General features: G+C 47.1%; 46 non-coding genes across 46 annotated transcripts; all 46 read right to left on the bottom strand.

Moving 5' to 3' along the window:
* Positions 1–93: 93 nt before the first annotated feature.
* LOC133017340 (U2 spliceosomal RNA) lies at positions 94–285 on the bottom strand. Its single transcript, XR_009682657.1, has one exon. It is a non-coding gene; the product is annotated as a U2 spliceosomal RNA (small nuclear RNA).
* A 180-nt stretch (positions 286–465) lies between these two features.
* On the bottom strand, positions 466–578 carry LOC133016542 (U5 spliceosomal RNA). The gene has a single exon (XR_009681911.1). It is a non-coding gene; the product is annotated as a U5 spliceosomal RNA (small nuclear RNA).
* Positions 579–876: 298 nt separating this feature from the next.
* Positions 877–1068, bottom strand: LOC133016439 (U2 spliceosomal RNA). The gene has a single exon (XR_009681821.1). It is a non-coding gene; the product is annotated as a U2 spliceosomal RNA (small nuclear RNA).
* Positions 1069–1244: 176 nt separating this feature from the next.
* Positions 1245–1357, bottom strand: LOC133016864 (U5 spliceosomal RNA). The gene has a single exon (XR_009682216.1). It is a non-coding gene; the product is annotated as a U5 spliceosomal RNA (small nuclear RNA).
* Positions 1358–1655: 298 nt separating this feature from the next.
* Positions 1656–1847, bottom strand: LOC133017339 (U2 spliceosomal RNA). Its single transcript, XR_009682656.1, has one exon. It is a non-coding gene; the product is annotated as a U2 spliceosomal RNA (small nuclear RNA).
* A 181-nt stretch (positions 1848–2028) lies between these two features.
* LOC133016521 (U5 spliceosomal RNA) lies at positions 2029–2140 on the bottom strand. The gene has a single exon (XR_009681890.1). It is a non-coding gene; the product is annotated as a U5 spliceosomal RNA (small nuclear RNA).
* Positions 2141–2438: 298 nt separating this feature from the next.
* Positions 2439–2630, bottom strand: LOC133016203 (U2 spliceosomal RNA). The gene has a single exon (XR_009681597.1). It is a non-coding gene; the product is annotated as a U2 spliceosomal RNA (small nuclear RNA).
* A 180-nt stretch (positions 2631–2810) lies between these two features.
* On the bottom strand, positions 2811–2923 carry LOC133016905 (U5 spliceosomal RNA). The gene has a single exon (XR_009682257.1). It is a non-coding gene; the product is annotated as a U5 spliceosomal RNA (small nuclear RNA).
* A 297-nt stretch (positions 2924–3220) lies between these two features.
* On the bottom strand, positions 3221–3412 carry LOC133017338 (U2 spliceosomal RNA). The gene has a single exon (XR_009682655.1). It is a non-coding gene; the product is annotated as a U2 spliceosomal RNA (small nuclear RNA).
* Positions 3413–3592: 180 nt separating this feature from the next.
* On the bottom strand, positions 3593–3705 carry LOC133016959 (U5 spliceosomal RNA). Its single transcript, XR_009682308.1, has one exon. It is a non-coding gene; the product is annotated as a U5 spliceosomal RNA (small nuclear RNA).
* A 298-nt stretch (positions 3706–4003) lies between these two features.
* Positions 4004–4195, bottom strand: LOC133016327 (U2 spliceosomal RNA). Its single transcript, XR_009681714.1, has one exon. It is a non-coding gene; the product is annotated as a U2 spliceosomal RNA (small nuclear RNA).
* A 180-nt stretch (positions 4196–4375) lies between these two features.
* Positions 4376–4488, bottom strand: LOC133016785 (U5 spliceosomal RNA). The gene has a single exon (XR_009682140.1). It is a non-coding gene; the product is annotated as a U5 spliceosomal RNA (small nuclear RNA).
* A 298-nt stretch (positions 4489–4786) lies between these two features.
* Positions 4787–4978, bottom strand: LOC133016276 (U2 spliceosomal RNA). Its single transcript, XR_009681666.1, has one exon. It is a non-coding gene; the product is annotated as a U2 spliceosomal RNA (small nuclear RNA).
* A 180-nt stretch (positions 4979–5158) lies between these two features.
* LOC133016921 (U5 spliceosomal RNA) lies at positions 5159–5271 on the bottom strand. The gene has a single exon (XR_009682272.1). It is a non-coding gene; the product is annotated as a U5 spliceosomal RNA (small nuclear RNA).
* Positions 5272–5569: 298 nt separating this feature from the next.
* On the bottom strand, positions 5570–5761 carry LOC133017337 (U2 spliceosomal RNA). The gene has a single exon (XR_009682654.1). It is a non-coding gene; the product is annotated as a U2 spliceosomal RNA (small nuclear RNA).
* A 180-nt stretch (positions 5762–5941) lies between these two features.
* LOC133016603 (U5 spliceosomal RNA) lies at positions 5942–6054 on the bottom strand. The gene has a single exon (XR_009681969.1). It is a non-coding gene; the product is annotated as a U5 spliceosomal RNA (small nuclear RNA).
* Positions 6055–6352: 298 nt separating this feature from the next.
* On the bottom strand, positions 6353–6544 carry LOC133017336 (U2 spliceosomal RNA). Its single transcript, XR_009682653.1, has one exon. It is a non-coding gene; the product is annotated as a U2 spliceosomal RNA (small nuclear RNA).
* Positions 6545–6725: 181 nt separating this feature from the next.
* Positions 6726–6837, bottom strand: LOC133016519 (U5 spliceosomal RNA). The gene has a single exon (XR_009681889.1). It is a non-coding gene; the product is annotated as a U5 spliceosomal RNA (small nuclear RNA).
* Positions 6838–7135: 298 nt separating this feature from the next.
* LOC133016201 (U2 spliceosomal RNA) lies at positions 7136–7327 on the bottom strand. The gene has a single exon (XR_009681595.1). It is a non-coding gene; the product is annotated as a U2 spliceosomal RNA (small nuclear RNA).
* Positions 7328–7507: 180 nt separating this feature from the next.
* Positions 7508–7620, bottom strand: LOC133016903 (U5 spliceosomal RNA). The gene has a single exon (XR_009682255.1). It is a non-coding gene; the product is annotated as a U5 spliceosomal RNA (small nuclear RNA).
* Positions 7621–7917: 297 nt separating this feature from the next.
* LOC133016397 (U2 spliceosomal RNA) lies at positions 7918–8109 on the bottom strand. The gene has a single exon (XR_009681780.1). It is a non-coding gene; the product is annotated as a U2 spliceosomal RNA (small nuclear RNA).
* Positions 8110–8289: 180 nt separating this feature from the next.
* Positions 8290–8402, bottom strand: LOC133016957 (U5 spliceosomal RNA). Its single transcript, XR_009682307.1, has one exon. It is a non-coding gene; the product is annotated as a U5 spliceosomal RNA (small nuclear RNA).
* A 298-nt stretch (positions 8403–8700) lies between these two features.
* LOC133016326 (U2 spliceosomal RNA) lies at positions 8701–8892 on the bottom strand. Its single transcript, XR_009681713.1, has one exon. It is a non-coding gene; the product is annotated as a U2 spliceosomal RNA (small nuclear RNA).
* A 180-nt stretch (positions 8893–9072) lies between these two features.
* Positions 9073–9185, bottom strand: LOC133016534 (U5 spliceosomal RNA). The gene has a single exon (XR_009681903.1). It is a non-coding gene; the product is annotated as a U5 spliceosomal RNA (small nuclear RNA).
* A 298-nt stretch (positions 9186–9483) lies between these two features.
* LOC133016275 (U2 spliceosomal RNA) lies at positions 9484–9675 on the bottom strand. Its single transcript, XR_009681665.1, has one exon. It is a non-coding gene; the product is annotated as a U2 spliceosomal RNA (small nuclear RNA).
* A 180-nt stretch (positions 9676–9855) lies between these two features.
* On the bottom strand, positions 9856–9968 carry LOC133016920 (U5 spliceosomal RNA). Its single transcript, XR_009682271.1, has one exon. It is a non-coding gene; the product is annotated as a U5 spliceosomal RNA (small nuclear RNA).
* Positions 9969–10266: 298 nt separating this feature from the next.
* On the bottom strand, positions 10267–10458 carry LOC133016357 (U2 spliceosomal RNA). Its single transcript, XR_009681742.1, has one exon. It is a non-coding gene; the product is annotated as a U2 spliceosomal RNA (small nuclear RNA).
* A 180-nt stretch (positions 10459–10638) lies between these two features.
* LOC133016602 (U5 spliceosomal RNA) lies at positions 10639–10751 on the bottom strand. The gene has a single exon (XR_009681968.1). It is a non-coding gene; the product is annotated as a U5 spliceosomal RNA (small nuclear RNA).
* A 297-nt stretch (positions 10752–11048) lies between these two features.
* On the bottom strand, positions 11049–11240 carry LOC133016417 (U2 spliceosomal RNA). Its single transcript, XR_009681799.1, has one exon. It is a non-coding gene; the product is annotated as a U2 spliceosomal RNA (small nuclear RNA).
* Positions 11241–11420: 180 nt separating this feature from the next.
* On the bottom strand, positions 11421–11533 carry LOC133016533 (U5 spliceosomal RNA). Its single transcript, XR_009681902.1, has one exon. It is a non-coding gene; the product is annotated as a U5 spliceosomal RNA (small nuclear RNA).
* Positions 11534–11831: 298 nt separating this feature from the next.
* Positions 11832–12023, bottom strand: LOC133016416 (U2 spliceosomal RNA). Its single transcript, XR_009681798.1, has one exon. It is a non-coding gene; the product is annotated as a U2 spliceosomal RNA (small nuclear RNA).
* A 180-nt stretch (positions 12024–12203) lies between these two features.
* Positions 12204–12316, bottom strand: LOC133016532 (U5 spliceosomal RNA). Its single transcript, XR_009681901.1, has one exon. It is a non-coding gene; the product is annotated as a U5 spliceosomal RNA (small nuclear RNA).
* A 298-nt stretch (positions 12317–12614) lies between these two features.
* LOC133016274 (U2 spliceosomal RNA) lies at positions 12615–12806 on the bottom strand. Its single transcript, XR_009681664.1, has one exon. It is a non-coding gene; the product is annotated as a U2 spliceosomal RNA (small nuclear RNA).
* Positions 12807–12986: 180 nt separating this feature from the next.
* Positions 12987–13099, bottom strand: LOC133016919 (U5 spliceosomal RNA). Its single transcript, XR_009682270.1, has one exon. It is a non-coding gene; the product is annotated as a U5 spliceosomal RNA (small nuclear RNA).
* Positions 13100–13397: 298 nt separating this feature from the next.
* LOC133016355 (U2 spliceosomal RNA) lies at positions 13398–13589 on the bottom strand. Its single transcript, XR_009681740.1, has one exon. It is a non-coding gene; the product is annotated as a U2 spliceosomal RNA (small nuclear RNA).
* Positions 13590–13769: 180 nt separating this feature from the next.
* On the bottom strand, positions 13770–13882 carry LOC133016601 (U5 spliceosomal RNA). Its single transcript, XR_009681967.1, has one exon. It is a non-coding gene; the product is annotated as a U5 spliceosomal RNA (small nuclear RNA).
* A 297-nt stretch (positions 13883–14179) lies between these two features.
* LOC133016414 (U2 spliceosomal RNA) lies at positions 14180–14371 on the bottom strand. Its single transcript, XR_009681797.1, has one exon. It is a non-coding gene; the product is annotated as a U2 spliceosomal RNA (small nuclear RNA).
* A 180-nt stretch (positions 14372–14551) lies between these two features.
* On the bottom strand, positions 14552–14664 carry LOC133016599 (U5 spliceosomal RNA). The gene has a single exon (XR_009681965.1). It is a non-coding gene; the product is annotated as a U5 spliceosomal RNA (small nuclear RNA).
* Positions 14665–14962: 298 nt separating this feature from the next.
* LOC133017335 (U2 spliceosomal RNA) lies at positions 14963–15154 on the bottom strand. The gene has a single exon (XR_009682652.1). It is a non-coding gene; the product is annotated as a U2 spliceosomal RNA (small nuclear RNA).
* A 180-nt stretch (positions 15155–15334) lies between these two features.
* LOC133016598 (U5 spliceosomal RNA) lies at positions 15335–15447 on the bottom strand. The gene has a single exon (XR_009681964.1). It is a non-coding gene; the product is annotated as a U5 spliceosomal RNA (small nuclear RNA).
* A 298-nt stretch (positions 15448–15745) lies between these two features.
* LOC133016375 (U2 spliceosomal RNA) lies at positions 15746–15937 on the bottom strand. The gene has a single exon (XR_009681759.1). It is a non-coding gene; the product is annotated as a U2 spliceosomal RNA (small nuclear RNA).
* Positions 15938–16117: 180 nt separating this feature from the next.
* LOC133016597 (U5 spliceosomal RNA) lies at positions 16118–16230 on the bottom strand. The gene has a single exon (XR_009681963.1). It is a non-coding gene; the product is annotated as a U5 spliceosomal RNA (small nuclear RNA).
* A 298-nt stretch (positions 16231–16528) lies between these two features.
* Positions 16529–16720, bottom strand: LOC133016340 (U2 spliceosomal RNA). Its single transcript, XR_009681726.1, has one exon. It is a non-coding gene; the product is annotated as a U2 spliceosomal RNA (small nuclear RNA).
* A 180-nt stretch (positions 16721–16900) lies between these two features.
* Positions 16901–17013, bottom strand: LOC133016884 (U5 spliceosomal RNA). Its single transcript, XR_009682236.1, has one exon. It is a non-coding gene; the product is annotated as a U5 spliceosomal RNA (small nuclear RNA).
* A 298-nt stretch (positions 17014–17311) lies between these two features.
* LOC133016333 (U2 spliceosomal RNA) lies at positions 17312–17503 on the bottom strand. Its single transcript, XR_009681720.1, has one exon. It is a non-coding gene; the product is annotated as a U2 spliceosomal RNA (small nuclear RNA).
* A 181-nt stretch (positions 17504–17684) lies between these two features.
* Positions 17685–17797, bottom strand: LOC133016949 (U5 spliceosomal RNA). The gene has a single exon (XR_009682299.1). It is a non-coding gene; the product is annotated as a U5 spliceosomal RNA (small nuclear RNA).
* Positions 17798–18079: the final 282 nt, after the last annotated feature.

Here is an 18079-nt window from a genome sequence, read left to right as displayed (position 1 = left end):
CTGAACCACTTACATTGGGTCCAAATAGCTGACTCTGGTTTCTCACCAAGTCTCCCAGCAGGTCTTGAGTGTTTGCTTTTCTACAGGGTAAGAACAGAGTGCACCGTTCCCAGCGGCACTGCAATGCTAGGTCGATGCGTGGAGAGAAGGGAGCAAGCTCCACATTTCTGCTCCTCTTGCCAAAAATCTGCTTAATATGTAGTCCTCATATAGAGGACATATCAGATATTAAACTGATAAGAACAGATACTACACTTGATCTTAGCCAAAAGGCCGAGAAGCGATAATCCCCAAGTGTTGGATGTCCACGCCAGGCTCTTGGCACAAATCTCACTTGAGATGGTGCCACATTTGGAGGTGTGCATAACGATGGCTGCTGCTTATCACCTCCGCCCGAGCTCTCCTTTGTGGACGCTTGATTTCTGACCTAGACAGCTCTTTGACTTTTCACAATTTCAAAAGGCTCAGCCATGAAGCAAAGCCTGCCAAAAATATATTCAACTCATGTTTGTTCCTCTCCACGGAAGTCTTTAGTAAAAGGCGAAAGACTTGTGCGTTATGAAGAGAAACCAGAGTAAGCATGGCCCTGTGTTGGAGAGCAGCGGTGGAGCCTCTCGGTCACATTCACCACCTTCACGGTAGGCCTTTTCTTTCCGCATGTCAGAGCCCAGTATGCAACATTCCCACCCCGCCCCCATCTGGCAACCAAAATTATACACGTCTTTATTAGCTCCTGCCCTGACTACTGTGATTGGCTTTTAAGCCTGTTTAAGCGATAGATCCCTGAACCACTTACATTGGGTCCAAATAGCTGACTCTGGTTTCTCACCAAGTCTACCAGCAGGTCTTGAGTGTTTGCTTTTCTACAGGGTAAGAACAGAGTGCACCGTTCCCAGCGGCACTGCAATGCTAGGTCGATGTGTCGAGAGAAGGGAGCAAGCTCCACATTTCTGCTCCTCTTGCCAAAAATCTGCTTAATATGTAGTCCCCATATAGAGGACATATCAGATATTAAACTGATAAGAACAGATACTACACTTGATCTTAGCCAAAAGGCCGAGAAGCGATAATCCCCAAGTGTTGGATGTCCACGCCAGGCTCTTGGCACAAATCTCACTTGATATGGTGCCACATTTGGAGGTGTGCATAACGATGGCTGCTGCTTATCACCTCCGCCCGAGCTCTCCTTTGTGGACGCTTGATTTCTGACCTAGCTCTTTGACTTTTCACAATTTCAAAAGGCTCAGCCATGAAGCAAAGCCTGCCAAAAATATATTCAACTCATGTTTGTTCCTCTCCACGGAAGTCTTTAGTAAAAGGCGAAAGACTTGTGCGTTATGAAGAGAAACTAGAGTCAGCATGGCCCTGTGTTGGAGAGCAGCGGTGGAGCCTCTCGGTCACATTCACCACCTTCACGGTAGGCCTTTTCTTTCCGCATGTCAGAGCCCAGTATGCAACATTCCCACCCCGCCCCCATTTGGCAACCAAAATTATACACGTCTTTATTAGCTCCTGCCCTGACTACTGTGATTGGCTTTTAAGCCTGTTTAAGCGATAGATCCCTGAACCACTTACATTGGGTCCAAATAGCTGACTCTGGTTTCTCACCAAGTCTCCCAGCAGGTCTTGAGTGTTTGCTTTTCTACAGGGTAACAACAGAGTGCACCGTTCCCAGCGGCACTGCAATGCTAGGTCGATGCGTGGAGAGAAGGGAGCAAGCTCCACATTTCTGCTCCTCTTGCCAAAAATCTGCTTAATATGTAGTCCTCATATAGAGGACATATCAGATATTAAACTGATAAGAACAGATACTACACTTGATCTTAGCCAAAAGGCCGAGAAGCGATAATCCCCAAGTGTTGGATGTCCACGCCAGGCTCTTGGCACAAATCTCACTTGATATGGTGCCACATTTGGAGGTGTGCATAACGATGGCTGCTGCTTATCACCTCCGCCCGAGCTCTCCTTTGTGGACGCTTGATTTCTGACCTAGACAGCTCTTTAACTTTTCACAATTTCAAAAGGCTCAGCCATTAAGCAAAGCCTGCCAAAAATATATTCAACTCATGTTTGTTCCTCTCCACGGAAGTCTTTAGTAAAAGGCGAAAGACTTGTGCGTTATGAAGAGAAACCAGAGTCAGCATGGCCCTGTGTTGGAGAGCAGCGGTGGAGCCTCTCGGTCACATTCACCACCTTTACGGTAGGCCTTTTCTTTCCGCATGTCAGAGCCCAGTATGCAACATTCCCACCCCGCCCCCATTTGGCAACCAAAATTATACACGTCTTTATTTGCTCCTGCCCTGACTACTGTGATTGGCTTTTAAGCCTGTTTAAGCGATAGATCCCTGAACCACTTACATTGGGTCCAAATAGCAGACTCTGGTTTCTCACCAAGTCTCCCAGCAGGTCTTGAGTGTTTGCTTTTCTACAGGGTAAGAACAGAGTGCACCGTTCCCAGCGGCACTGCAATGCTAGGTCGATGCGTGGAGAGAAGGGAGCAAGCTCCACATTTCTGCTCCTCTTTCCAAAAATCTACTTAATATGTAGTCCTCATATAGAGGACATATCAGATATTAAACTGATAAGAACAGATACTACACTTGATCTTAGCCAGAAGGCCGAGAAGCGATAATCCCCAAGTGTTGGATGTCCACGCCAGGCTCTTGGCACAAATCTCACTTGAGATGGTGCCACATTTGGAGGTGTGCATAACGATGGCTGCTGCTTATCACCTCCGCCCGAGCTCTCCTTTGTGGACGCTTGATTACTGACCTAGACAGCTCTTTGACTTTTCACAATTTCAAAAGGCTCAGCCATGAAGCAAAGCCTGCCAAAAATATATTCAACTCATGTTTGTTCCTCTCCACAGAAGTCTTTAGTAAAAGGCGAAAGACTTGTGCGTTATGAAGAGAAACCAGAGTCAGCAAGGCCCTGTGTTGGAGAGCAGCGGTGGAGCCTCTCAGTCACATTCACCACCTTTACGGTAGATCTTTTCTTTCCGCATTTCAGAGCCCAGTATGCAACATTCCCACCCCGCCCCCATTTGGCAACCAAAATTATACACGTCTTTATTAGCTCCTGCCTTGACTACTGTGATTGGCTTTTAAGCCTGTTTAAGCGATTGATCCCTGAACCATTACATTGGGTCAAAATAGCTGACTCTGGTTTCTCACCAAGTCTCCCAGCAGGTCTTGAGTGTCTGCTTTTCTACAGGGTAAGAACAGAGTGCACCGTTCCCAGCGGCACTGCAATGCTAGGTCGATGCGTGGAGAGAAGGGAGCAAGCTCCACATTTCTGCTCCTCTTGCCAAAAATCTGCTTAATATGTAGTCCTCATATAGAGGACATATCAGATATTAAACTGATAAGAACAGATACTACACTTGATCTTAGCCAAAAGGCCGAGAAGCGATAATCCCCAAGTGTTGGATGTCCACGCCAGGCTCTTGGCACAAATCTCACTTGATATGGTGCCACATTTGGAGGTGTGCATAACGATGGCTGCTGCTTATCACCTCCGCCCGAGCTCTCCTTTGTGGACGCTTGATTTCTGACCTAGACAGCTCTTTGACTTTTCACAATTTCAAAAGGCTCAGCCATGAAGCAAAGCCTGCCAAAAATATATTCAACTCATGTTTGTTCCTCTCCACGGAAGTCTTTAGTAAAAGGCGAAACACTTGTGCGTTATGAAGAGAAACCAGAGTCAGCATGGCCCTGTGTTGGAGAGCAGCGGTGGAGCCTCTCGGTCACATTCACCACCTTTACGGTAGGCCTTTTCTTTCCGCATGTCAGAGCCCAGTATGCAACATTCCCACCCCGCCCCCATCTGGCAACCAAAATTATACACGTCTTTATTAGCTCCTGCCCTGACTACTGTGATTGGCTTTTAAGCCTGTTTAAGCGATAGATCCCTGAACCACTTACATTGGGTCCAAATAACTGACTCTGGTTTCTCACCAAGTCTCCCAGCAGGTCTTGAGTGTTTGCTTTTCTACAGGGTAAGAACAGAGTGCACCGTTCCCAGCGGCACTGCAATGCTAGGTCGATGCGTGGAGAGAAGGGAGCAAGCTCCACATTTCTGCTCCTCTTGCCAAAAATCTGCTTAATATGTAGTCTTCATATAGAGGACATATCAGATATTAAACTGATAAGAACAGATACTACACTTGATCTTAGCCAAAAGGCCGAGAAGCGATAATCCCCAAGTGTTGGATGTCCACGCCACGCTCTTGGCACAAATCTCACTTGATATGGTGCCACATTTGGAGGTGTGCATAACGATGGCTGCTGCTTATCACCTCCGCCCGAGCTCTCCTTTGTGGACGCTTGATTTCTGACCTAGACAGCTCTTTGACTTTTCACAATTTCAAAAGGATCAGCCATGAAGCAAAGCCTGCCAAAAATATATTCAACTCATGTTTGTTCCTCTCCACGGAAGTCTTTAGTAAAAGGCGAAAGACTTGTGCGTTATGAAGAGAAACCAGAGTCAGCATGGACCTGTGTTGTAGAGCAGCGGTGGAGCCTCTCGGTCACGTTCACCACCTTCACGGTAGGCCTTTTCTTTCCGCATGTCAGAGCCCAGTATGCAACATTCCCACCCCGCCCCCATCTGGCAACCAAAATTATACACGTCTTTATTAGCTCCTGCCCTGACTACTGTGATTGGCTTTTAAGCCTGTTTAAGCGATAGATCCCTGAACCACTTACATTGGGTCCAAATAGCTGACTCTGGTTTCTCACCAAGTCTCCCAGCAGGTCTTGAGTGTTTGCTTTTCTACAGGGTAAGAACAGAGTGCACCGTTCCCAGCGGCACTGCAATGCTAGGTCGATGCGTGGAGAGAAGGGAGCAAGCTCCACATTTCTGCTCCTCTTGCCTAAAATCTGCTTAATATGTAGTCCTCATATAGAGGACATATCAGATATTAAACTGATAAGAACAGATACTACACTTGATCTTAGCCAAAAGGCCGAGAAGCGATAATCCCCAAGTGTTGGATGTCCACGCCAGGCTCTTGGCACAAATCTCAATTGAGATGGTGCCACATTTGGAAGTGTGCATAACGATGGCTGCTGCTTATCACCTCCGCCCGAGCTCTCCTTTGTGGACGCTTGATTTCTGACCTAGACAGCTCTTTGACTTTTCACAATTTCAAAAGGCTCAGCCATGAAGCAAAGCCTGCCAAAAATATATTCAACTCATGTTTGTTCCTCTCCACGGTAGTCTTTAGTAAAAGGCGAAAGACTTGTGCGTTATGAAGAGAAACCAGAGTCAGCATGGCCCTGTGTTGGAGAGCAGCGGTGGAGACTCTCGGTCACATTCACCACCTTCACGGTAGGCCTTTTCTTTCCGCATGTCAGAGCCCAGTATGCAACATTCCCACCCCGCCCCCATCTGGCAACCAAAATTATACACGTCTTTATTAGCTCCTGCCCTGACTACTGTGATTGGCTTTTAAGCCTGTTTAAGCGATAGATCCCTGAACCACTTACATTGGGTCCAAATAGCTGACTCTGGTTTCTAACCAAGTCTCCCAGCAGGTCTTGAGTGTTTGCTTTTCTACAGGGTAAGAACAGAGTGCACCGTTCCCAGCGGCACTGCAATGCTAGGTCGATGCGTGGAGAGAAGGGAGCAAGCTCCACATTTCTGCTCCTCTTGCCAAAAATCTGCTTAATATGTAGTCCTCATATAGAGGACATATCAGATATTAAACTGATAAGAACAGATACTACACTTGATCTTAGCCAAAAGGCCGAGAAGCGATAATCCCCAAGTGTTGGATGTCCACGCCAGGCTCTTGGCACAAATCTCACTTGATATGGTGCCACATTTGGAGGTGTGCATAACGATGGCTGCTGCTTATCACCTCCGCTCGAGCTCTCCTTTGTGGACGCTTGATTTCTGACCTAGACAGCTCTTTGACTTTTCACAATTTCAAAAGGCTCAGCCATGAAGCAAAGCCTGCCAAAAATATATTCAACTCATGTTTGTTCCTCTCCACGGAAGTCTTTAGTAAAAGGCGAAAGACTTGTGCGTTATGAAGAGAAACCAGAGTCAGCATGGCCCTGTGTTGGAGAGCAGCGGTGGAGCCTCTCGGTCACATTCACCACCTTCACGGTAGGCCTTTTCTTTCCGCATGTCAGAGCCCAGTATGCAACATTCCCACCCCGCCCCCATCTGGCAACCAAAATTATACACGTCTTTATTAGCTCCTGCCCTGACTACTGTGATTGGCTTTTAAGCCTGTTTAAGCGATAGATCCCTGAACCACTTACATTGGGTCCAAATAGCTGACTCTGGTTTCTCACCAAGTCTCCCAGCAGGTCTTGAGTGTTTGCTTTTCTACAGGGTAACAACAGAGTGCACCGTTCCCAGCGGCACTGCAATGCTAGGTCGATGCGTGGAGAGAAGGGAGCAAGCTCCACATTTCTGCTCCTCTTGCCAAAAATCTGCTTAATATGTAGTCCTCATATAGAGGACATATCAGATATTAAACTGATAAGAACAGATACTACACTTGATCTTAGCCAAAAGGCCGAGAAGCGATAATCCCCAAGTGTTGGATGTCCACGCCAGGCTCTTGGCACAAATCTCACTTGATATGGTGCCACATTTGGAGGTGTGCATAACGATGGCTGCTGCTTATCACCTCCGCCCGAGCTCTCCTTTGTGGACGCTTGATTTCTGACCTAGACAGCTCTTTGACTTTTCACAATTTCAAAAGGCTCAGCCATTAAGCAAAGCCTGCCAAAAATATATTCAACTCATGTTTGTTCCTCTCCACGGAAGTCTTTAGTAAAAGGCGAAAGACTTGTGCGTTATGAAGAGAAACCAGAGTCAGCATGGCCCTGTGTTGGAGAGCAGCGGTGGAGCCTCTCGGTCACATTCACCACCTTTACGGTAGGCCTTTTCTTTCCGCATGTCAGAGCCCAGTATGCAACATTCCCACCCCGCCCCCATTTGGCAACCAAAATTATACACGTCTTTATTTGCTCCTGCCCTGACTACTGTGATTGGCTTTTAAGCCTGTTTAAGCGATAGATCCCTGAACCACTTACATTGGGTCCAAATAGCAGACTCTGGTTTCTCACCAAGTCTCCCAGCAGGTCTTGAGTGTTTGCTTTTCTACAGGGTAAGAACAGAGTGCACCGTTCCCAGCGGCACTGCAATGCTAGGTCGATGCGTGGAGAGAAGGGAGCAAGCTCCACATTTCTGCTCCTCTTTCCAAAAATCTACTTAATATGTAGTCCTCATATAGAGGACATATCAGATATTAAACTGATAAGAACAGATACTACACTTGATCTTAGCCAGAAGGCCGAGAAGCGATAATCCCCAAGTGTTGGATGTCCACGCCAGGCTCTTGGCACAAATCTCACTTGAGATGGTGCCACATTTGGAGGTGTGCATAACGATGGCTGCTGCTTATCACCTCCGCCCGAGCTCTCCTTTGTGGACGCTTGATTACTGACCTAGACAGCTCTTTGACTTTTCACAATTTCAAAAGGCTCAGCCATGAAGCAAAGCCTGCCAAAAATATATTCAACTCATGTTTGTTCCTCTCCACAGAAGTCTTTAGTAAAAGGCGAAAGACTTGTGCGTTATGAAGAGAAACCAGAGTCAGCAAGGCCCTGTGTTGGAGAGCAGCGGTGGAGCCTCTCAGTCACATTCACCACCTTTACGGTAGATCTTTTCTTTCCGCATTTCAGAGCCCAGTATGCAACATTCCCACCCCGCCCCCATTTGGCAACCAAAATTATACACGTCTTTATTAGCTCCTGCCTTGACTACTGTGATTGGCTTTTAAGCCTGTTTAAGCGATTGATCCCTGAACCATTACATTGGGTGAAAATAGCTGACTCTGGTTTCTCACCAAGTCTCCCAGCAGGTCTTGAGTGTCTGCTTTTCTACAGGGTAAGAACAGAGTGCACCGTTCCCAGCGGCACTGCAATGCTAGGTTGATGCGTGTAGAGAAGGGAGCAAGCTCCACATTTCTGCTCCTCTTGCCAAAAATCTGCTTAATATGTAGTCCTCATATAGAGGACATATCAGATATTAAACTGATAAGAACAGATACTACACTTGATCTTAGCCAAAAGGCCGAGAAGCGATAATCCCCAAGTGTTGGATGTCCACGCCAGGCTCTTGGCACAAATCTCACTTGAGATGGTGCCACATTTGGAGGTGTGCATAACGATGGCTGCTGCTTATCACCTCCGCCCGAGCTCTCCTTTGTGGACGCTTGATTTCTGACCTAGACAGCTCTTTGACTTTTCACAATTTCAAAAGGCTCAGCCATGAAGCAAAGCCTGCCAAAAATATATTCAACTCATGTTTGTTCCTCTCCACGGAAGTCTTTAGTAAAAGGCGAAACACTTGTGCGTTATGAAGAGAAACCAGAGTCAGCATGGCCCTGTGTTGGAGAGCAGCGGTGGAGCCTCTCGGTCACATTCACCACCTTTACGGTAGGCCTTTTCTTTCCGCATGTCAGAGCCCAGTATGCAACATTCCCACCCCGCCCCCATCTGGCAACCAAAATTATACACGTCTTTATTAGCTCCTGCCCTGACTACTGTGATTGGCTTTTAAGCCTGTTTAAGCGATAGATCCCTGAACCACTTACATTGGGTCCAAATAACTGACTCTGGTTTCTCACCAAGTCTCCCAGCAGGTCTTGAGTGTTTGCTTTTCTACAGGGTAAGAACAGAGTGCACCGTTCCCAGCGGCACTGCAATGCTAGGTCGATGCGTGGAGAGAAGGGAGCAAGCTCCACATTTCTGCTCCTCTTGCCAAAAATCTGCTTAATATGTAGTCTTCATATAGAGGACATATCAGATATTAAACTGATAAGAACAGATACTACACTTGATCTTAGCCAAAAGGCCGAGAAGCGATAATCCCCAAGTGTTGGATGTCCACGCCACGCTCTTGGCACAAATCTCACTTGATATGGTGCCACATTTGGAGGTGTGCATAACGATGGCTGCTGCTTATCACCTCCGCCCGAGCTCTCCTTTGTGGACGCTTGATTTCTGACCTAGACAGCTCTTTGACTTTTCACAATTTCAAAAGGATCAGCCATGAAACAAAGCCTGCCAAAAATATATTCAACTCATGTTTGTTCCTCTCCACGGAAGTCTTTAGTAAAAGGCGAAAGACTTGTGCGTTATGAAGAGAAACCAGAGTCAGCATGGACCTGTGTTGGAGAGCAGCGGTGGAGCCTCTCGGTCACGTTCACCACCTTCACGGTAGGCCTTTTCTTTCCGCATGTCAGAGCCCAGTATGCAACATTCCCACCCCGCCCCCATCTGGCAACCAAAATTATACACGTCTTTATTAGCTCCTGCCCTGACTACTGTGATTGGCTTTTAAGCCTGTTTAAGCGATAGATCCCTGAACCACTTACATTGGGTCCAAATAGCTGACTCTGGTTTCTCACCAAGTCTCCCAGCAGGTCTTGAGTGTTTGCTTTTCTACAGGGTAAGAACAGAGTGCACCGTTCCCAGCGGCACTGCAATGCTAGGTCGATGCGTGGAGAGAAGGGAGCAAGCTCCACATTTCTGCTCCTCTTGCCTAAAATCTGCTTAATATGTAGTCCTCATATAGAGGACATATCAGATATTAAACTGATAAGAACAGATACTACACTTGATCTTAGCCAAAAGGCCGAGAAGCGATAATCCCCAAGTGTTGGATGTCCACGCCAGGCTCTTGGCACAAATCTCAATTGAGATGGTGCCACATTTGGAAGTGTGCATAACGATGGCTGCTGCTTATCACCTCCGCCCGAGCTCTCCTTTGTGGACGCTTGATTTCTGACCTAGACAGCTCTTTGACTTTTCACAATTTCAAAAGGCTCAGCCATGAAGCAAAGCCTGCCAAAAATATATTCAACTCATGTTTGTTCCTCTCCACGGTAGTCTTTAGTAAAAGGCGAAAGACTTGTGCGTTATGAAGAGAAACCAGAGTCAGCATGGCCCTGTGTTGGAGAGCAGCGGTGGAGACTCTCGGTCACATTCACCACCTTCACGGTACGCCTTTTCTTTCCGCATGTCAGAGCCCAGTATGCAACATTCCCACCCCGCCCCCATCTGGCAACCAAAATTATACACGTCTTTATTAGCTCCTGCCCTGACTACTGTGATTGGCTTTTAAGCCTGTTTAAGCGATAGATCCCTGAACCACTTACATTGGGTCCAAATAGCTGACTCTGGTTTCTCACCAAGTCTACCAGCAGGTCTTGAGTGTTTGCTTTTCTACAGGATAAGAACAGAGTGCACCGTTCCCAGCGGCACTGCAATGCTAGGTCAATGCGTGGAGAGAAGGGAGCAAGCTCCACATTTCTGCTCCTCTTTCCAAAAATCTGCTTAATATGTAGTCCTCATATAGACGACATATCAGATATTAAACTGATAAGAACAGATACTACACTTGATCTTAGCCAAAAGGCCGAGAAGCGATAATCCCCAAGTGTTGGATGTCCACGCCAGGCTCTTGGCACAAATCTCACTTGAAATGGTGCCACATTTGGAGGTGTGCATAACGATGGCTGCTGCTTATCACCTCCGCCTGAGCTCTCCTTTGTGGACGCTTGATTTCTGACCTAGACAGCTCTTTGACTTTTCACAATTTCAAAAGGCTCAGCCATGAAGCAAAGCCTGCCAAAAATATATTCAACTCATGTTTGTTCCTCTCCACGGAAGTCTTTAGTAAAAGGCGAAAGACTTGTGCGTTATGAAGAGAAACCAGAGTCATCATGGCTCTGTGTTGGAGAGCAGCGGTGGAGCCTCTCGGTCACATTCACCACCTTTAGGTAGGCCTTTTCTTTCCGCATGTCAGAGCCCAGTATGCAACATTCCCACCCCGCCCCCATCTGGCAACCAAAATTATACACGTCTTTATTAGCTCCTGCCCTGACTACTGTGATTGGCTTTTAAGCCTGTTTAAGCAATAGATCCCTGAACCACTTACATTGGGTCCAAATAGCTGACTCTGGTTTCTCACCAAGTCTCCCAGCAGGTCTTGAGTGTTTGCTTTTCTACAGGGTAAGAACAGAGTGCACCGTTCCCAGCGGCACTGCAATGCTAGGTCGATGCGTGGAGAGAAGGGAGCAAGCTCCACATTTCTGCTCCTCTTGCCAAAAATCTGCTTAATATGTAGTCCTCATATAGAGGACATATCAGATATTAAACTGATAAGAACAGATACTACACTTGATCTTAGCCAAAAGGCCGAGCAGCGATAATCCCCAAGTGTTGGATGTCCACGCCAGGCTCTTGGCACAAATCTCACTTGAGATGGTGCCACATAGGGAGGTGTGCATAACGATGGCTGCTGCTTATCACCTCCGCCCGAGCTCTCCTTTGTGGACGCTTGATTTCTGACCTAGACAGCTCTTTGACTTTTCACAATTTCAAAAGGATCAGCCATGAAACAAAGCCTGCCAAAAATATATTCAACTCATGTTTGTTCCTCTCCACGGAAGTCTTTAGTAAAAGGCGAAAGACTTGTGCGTTATGAAGAGAAACCAGAGTCAGCATGGACCTGTGTTGGAGAGCAGCGGTGGAGCCTCTCGGTCACGTTCACCACCTTCACGGTAGGCCTTTTCTTTCCGCATGTCAGAGCCCAGTATGCAACATTCCCACCCCGCCCCCATCTGGCAACCAAAATTATACACGTCTTTATTAGCTCCTGCCCTGACTACTGTGATTGGCTTTTAAGCCTGTTTAAGCGATAGATCCCTGAACCACTTACATTGGGTCCAAATAGCTGACTCTGGTTTCTCACCAAGTCTACCAGCAGGTCTTGAGTGTTTGCTTTTCTACAGGATAAGAACAGAGTGCACCGTTCCCAGCGGCACTGCAATGCTAGGTCGATGCGTGGAGAGAAGGGAGCAAGCTCCACATTTCTGCTCCTCTTGCCAAAAATCTGCTTAATATGTAGTCCTCATATAGAGGACATATCAGATATTAAACTGATAAGAACAGATACTACACTTGATCTTAGCCAAAAGGCCGAGCAGCGATAATCCCCAAGTGTTGGATGTCCACGCCAGGCTCTTGGCACAAATCTCACTTGAGATGGTGCCACATAGGGAGGTGTGCATAACGATGGCTGCTGCTTATCACCTCCGCCCGAGCTCTCCTTTGTGGACGCTTGATTTCTGACCTAGACAGCTCTTTGACTTTTCACAATTTCAAAAGGATCAGCCATGAAACAAAGCCTGCCAAAAATATATTCAACTCATGTTTGTTCCTCTCCACGGAAGTCTTTAGTAAAAGGCGAAAGACTTGTGCGTTATGAAGAGAAACCAGAGTCAGCATGGACCTGTGTTGGAGAGCAGCGGTGGAGCCTCTCGGTCACGTTCACCACCTTCACGGTAGGCCTTTTCTTTCCGCATGTCAGAGCCCAGTATGCAACATTCCCACCCCGCCCCCATCTGGCAACCAAAATTATACATGTGTTTATTAGCTCCTGCCCTGACTACTGTGATTGGCTTTTAAGCCTGTTTAAGCGATAGATCCCTGAACCACTTACATTGGGTCCAAATAGCTGACTCTGGTTTCTCACCAAGTCTCCCAGCAGGTCTTGAGTGTTTGCTTTTCTACAGGGTAAGAACAGAGTGCACCGTTCCCAGCGGCACTGCAATGCTAGGTCGATGCGTGGAGAGAAGGGAGCAAGCTCCACATTTCTGCTCCTCTTGCCTAAAATCTGCTTAATATGTAGTCCTCATATAGAGGACATATCAGATATTAAACTGATAAGAACAGATACTACACTTGATCTTAGCCAAAAGGCCGAGAAGCGATAATCCCCAAGTGTTGGATGTCCACGCCAGGCTCTTGGCACAAATCTCAATTGAGATGGTGCCACATTTGGAAGTGTGCATAACGATGGCTGCTGCTTATCACCTCCGCCCGAGCTCTCCTTTGTGGACGCTTGATTTCTGACCTAGACAGCTCTTTGACTTTTCACAATTTCAAAAGGCTCAGCCATGAAGCAAAGCCTGCCAAAAATATATTCAACTCATGTTTGTTCCTCTCCACGGTAGTCTTTAGTAAAAGGCGAAAGACTTGTGCGTTATGAAGAGAAACCAGAGTCAGCATGGCCCTGTGTTGGAGAGCAGCGGTGGAGACTCTCGGTCACATTCACCACCTTCACGGTAGGCCTTTTCTTTCCGCATGTCAGAGCCCAGTATGCAACATTCCCACCCCGCCCCCATCTGGCAACCAAAATTATACACGTCTTTATTAGCTCCTGCCCTGACTACTGTGATTGGCTTTTAAGCCTGTTTAAGCGATAGATCCCTGAACCACTTACATTGGGTCCAAATAGCTGACTCTGGTTTCTCACCAAGTCTACCAGCAGGTCTTGAGTGTTTGCTTTTCTACAGGATAAGAACAGAGTGCACCGTTCCCAGCGGCACTGCAATGCTAGGTCAATGCGTGGAGAGAAGGGAGCAAGCTCCACATTTCTGCTCCTCTTTCCAAAAATCTGCTTAATATGTAGTCCTCATATAGACGACATATCAGATATTAAACTGATAAGAACAGATACTACACTTGATCTTAGCCAAAAGGCCGAGAAGCGATAATCCCCAAGTGTTGGATGTCCACGCCAGGCTCTTGGCACAAATCTCACTTGAAATGGTGCCACATTTGGAGGTGTGCATAACGATGGCTGCTGCTTATCACCTCCGCCCGAGCTCTCCTTTGTGGACGCTTGATTTCTGACCTAGACAGCTCTTTGACTTTTCACAATTTCAAAAGGCTCAGCCATGAAGCAAAGCCTGCCAAAAATATATTCAACTCATGTTTGTTCCTCTCCACGGAAGTCTTTAGTAAAAGGCGAAAGACTTGTGCGTTATGAAGAGAAACCAGAGTCATCATGGCTCTGTGTTGGAGAGCAGCGGTGGAGCCTCTCGGTCACATTCACCACCTTTAGGTAGGCCTTTTCTTTCCGCATGTCAGAGCCCAGTATGCAACATTCCCACCCCGCCCCCATCTGGCAACCAAAATTATACACGTCTTTATTAGCTCCTGCCCTGACTACTGTGATTGGCTTTTAAGCCTGTTTAAGCAATAGATCCCTGAACCACTTACATTGGGTCCAAAAAGCTGACTCTGGTTTCTCACCAAGTCTCCCAGCAGGTCTTGAGTGTTTGCTTTTCTACAGGGTAAGAACAGAGTGCACCGTTCCCAGCGGCACTGCAATGCTAGGTCGATGCGTGGAGAGAAGGGAGCAAGCTCCACATTTCTGCTCCTCTTGCCAAAAATCTGCTTAATATGTAGTCCTCATATAGAGGACATATCAGATATTAAACTGATAAGAACAGATACTACACTTGATCTTAGCCAAAAGGCCGAGCAGCGATAATCCCCAAGTGTTGGATGTCCACGCCAGGCTCTTGGCACAAATCTCACTTGAGATGGTGCCACATAGGGAGGTGTGCATAACGATGGCTGCTGCTTATCACCTCCGCCCGAGCTCTCCTTTGTGGACGCTTGATTTCTGACCTAGACAGCTCTTTGACTTTTCACAATTTCAAAAGGCTCAGCCATGAAGCAAAGCCTGCCAAAAATATATTCAACTCATGTTTGTTCCTCTCCACGGAAGTCTTTAGTAAAAGGCGAAAGACTTGTGCGTTATGAAGAGAAACCAGAGTCAGCATGGACCTGTGTTGGAGAGCAGCGGTGGAGCCTCTCGGTCACGTTCACCACCTTCACGGTAGGCCTTTTCTTTCCGCATGTCAGAGCCCAGTATGCAACATTCCCACCCCGCCCCCATCTGGCAACCAAAATTATACACGTCTTTATTAGCTCCTGCCCTGACTACTGTGATTGGCTTTTAAGCCTGTTTAAGCAATAGATCCCTGAACCACTTACATTGGGTCCAAATAGCTGACTCTGGTTTCTCACCAAGTCTCCCAGCAGGTCTTGAGTGTTTGCTTTTCTACAGGGTAAGAACAGAGTGCACCGTTCCCAGCGGCACTGCAATGCTAGGTCGATGCGTGGAGAGAAGGGAGCAAGCTCCACATTTCTGCTCCTCTTGCCAAAAATCTGCTTAATATGTAGTCCTCATATAGAGGACATATCAGATATTAAACTGATAAGAACAGATACTACACTTGATCTTAGCCAAAAGGCCGAGAAGCGATAATCCCCAAGTGTTGGATGTCCACGCCAGGCTCTTGGCACAAATCTCACTTGAGATGGTGCCACATAGGGAGGTGTGCATAACGATGGCTGCTGCTTATCACCTCCGCCCGAGCTCTCCTTTGTGGACGCTTGATTTCTGACCTAGACAGCTCTTTGACTTTTCACAATTTCAAAAGGCTCAGCCATGAAGCAAAGCCTGCCAAAAATATATTCAACTCATGTTTGTTCCTCTCCACGGAAGTCTTTAGTAAAAGGCGAAAGACTTGTGCGTTATGAAGAGAAACCAGAGTCAGCATGGCCCTGTGTTGGAGAGCAGCGATGGAGCCTCTCGGTCACATTCACCACCTTCACGGTAGGCCTTTTCTTTCCGCATGTCAGAGCCCAGTATGCAACATTCCCACCCCGCCCCCATCTGGCAACCAAAATTATACACGTCTTTATTAGCTCCTGCCCTGACTACTGTGATTGGCTTTTAAGCCTGTTTAAGCGATAGATCCCTGAACCACTTACATTGGGTCCAAATAGCTGACTCTGGTTTCTCACCAAGTCTACCAGCAGGTCTTGAGTGTTTGCTTTTCTACAGGGTAAGAAGAGAGTGCACCGTTCCCAGCGGCACTGCAATGCTAGGTCAATGCGTGGAGAGAAGGGAGCAAGCTCCACATTTCTGCTCCTCTTTCCAAAAATCTGCTTAATATGTAGTCCTCATATAGAGGACATATCAGATATTAAACTGATAAGAACAGATACTACACTCAATCTTAGCCAAAAGGCCGAGAAGCGATAATCCCCAAGTGTTGGATGTCCATGCCAGGCTCTTGGCACAAATCTCACTTGATATGGTGCCACATTTGGAGGTGTGCATAACGATGGCTGCTGCTTATCACCTCCGCCCGAGCTCTCCTTTGTGGACGCTTGATTTCTGACCTAGACAGCTCTTTGACTTTTCACAATTTCAAAAGGCTCAGCCATGAAGCAAAGCCTGCCAAAAATATATTCAACTCATGTTTGTTCCTCTCCACGGAAGTCTTTAGTAAAAGGCGAAAGACTTGTGCGTTATGAAGAGAAACCAGAGTCAGCATGGCCCTGTGTTGGAGAGCAGCGGTGGAGCCTCTCGGTCACATTCACCACCTTCACGGTAGGCCTTTTCTTTCCGCATGTCAGAGCCCAGTATGCAACATTCCCACCCCGCCCCCATCTGGCAACCAAAATTATACACGTCTTTATTAGCTCATGCCCTGACTACTGTGATTGGCTTTTAAGCCTGTTTAAGCGATAGATCCCTGAACCACTTACATTGGGTCCAAATAGCTGACTCTGGTTTCTCACCAAGTCTCCCAGCAGGTCTTGAGTGTTTGCTTTTCTACAGGGTAAGAACAGACTGCACCGTTCCCAGCGGCACTGCAATGCTAGGTCGATGCGTGGAGAGAAGGGAGCAAGCTCCACATTTCTGATCCTCTTGCCAAAAATCTGCTTAATATGTAGTCCTCATATAGAGGACATATCAGATATTAAACTGATAAGAACAGATACTACACTTGATCTTAGCCAAAAGGCCGAGAAGCGATAATCCCCAAGTGTTGGATGTCCACGCCAGGCTCTTGGCACAAATCTCACTTGATATGGTGCCACATTTGGAGGTGTGCATAACGATGGCTGCTGCTTATCACCTCCGCCCGAGCTCTCCTTTGTGGACGCTTGATTTCTGACCTAGACAGCTCTTTGACTTTTCACAATTTCAAAAGGCTCAGCCATGAAGCAAAGCCTGCCAAAAATATATTCAACTCATGTTTGTTCCTCTCCACGGAAGTCTTTAGTAAAAGGCGAAAGACTTGTGCGTAATGAAGGGAAACCAGAGTAAGCATGGCCCTGTGTTGGAGAGCAGCGGTGGAGCCTCTCGGTCACATTCACCACCTTCACGGTAGGCCTTTTCTTTCCGCATGTCAGAGCCCAGTATGCAACATTCCCACCCCGCCCCCATCTGGCAACCAAAATTATATACGTCTTTATTAGCTCCTGCCCTGACTACTGTGATTGGCTTTTAAGCCTGTTTAAGCGATAGATCCCTGAACCACTTACATTGGGTCCAAATAGCTGACTCTGGTTTCTCACCAAGTCTACCAGCAGGTCTTGAGTGTTTGCTTTTCTACAGGGTAAGAACAGAGTGCACCGTTCCCAGCGGCACTGCAATGCTAGGTCAATGCGTGGAGAGAAGGGAGCAAGCTCCACATTTCTGCTCCTCTTGCCAAAAATCTGCTTAATATGTAGTCCTCATATAGAGGACATATCAGATATTAAACTGATAAGAACAGATAATACACTTGATCTTAGCCAAAAGGCCGAGAAGCGATAATCCCCAAGTGTTGGATGTCCACGCCAGGCTCTTGGCACAAATCTCACTTGATATGGTGCCACATTTGGAGGTGTGCATAACGATGGCTGCTGCTTATCACCTCCGCCCCGAGCTCTCCTTTGTGGACGCTTGATTTCTGACCTAGACAGCTCTTTGACTTTTCACAATTTCAAAAGGCTCAGCCATGAAGCAAAGCCTGCCAAAAATATATTCAACTCATGTTTGTTCCTCTCTACGGAAGTCTTTAGTAAAAGGCGAAAGACTTGTGCGTTATGAAGAGAAACCAGAGTCAGCATGGCCCTGTGTTGGAGAGCAGCGGTGGAGACTCTCGGTCACATTCACCACCTTCACGGTAGGCCTTTTCTTTCCGCATGTCAGAGCCCAGTATGCAACATTCCCACCCCGCCCCCATCTGGCAACCAAAATTATACACGTCTTTATTAGCTCCTGCCCTGACTACTGTGATTGGCTTTTAAGCCTGTTTAAGCGATAGATCCCTGAACCACTTACATTGAGTCCAAATAGCTGACTCTGGTTTCTCACCAAGTCTCCCAGCAGGTCTTGAGTGTTTGCT

Source organism: Limanda limanda, chromosome 12 (assembly GCF_963576545.1).
Source record: "Limanda limanda chromosome 12, fLimLim1.1, whole genome shotgun sequence".
Lineage (NCBI taxonomy): Eukaryota > Metazoa > Chordata > Actinopteri > Pleuronectiformes > Pleuronectidae > Limanda > Limanda limanda.
This window is presented reverse-complemented; position numbering and strand designations above follow the sequence as displayed.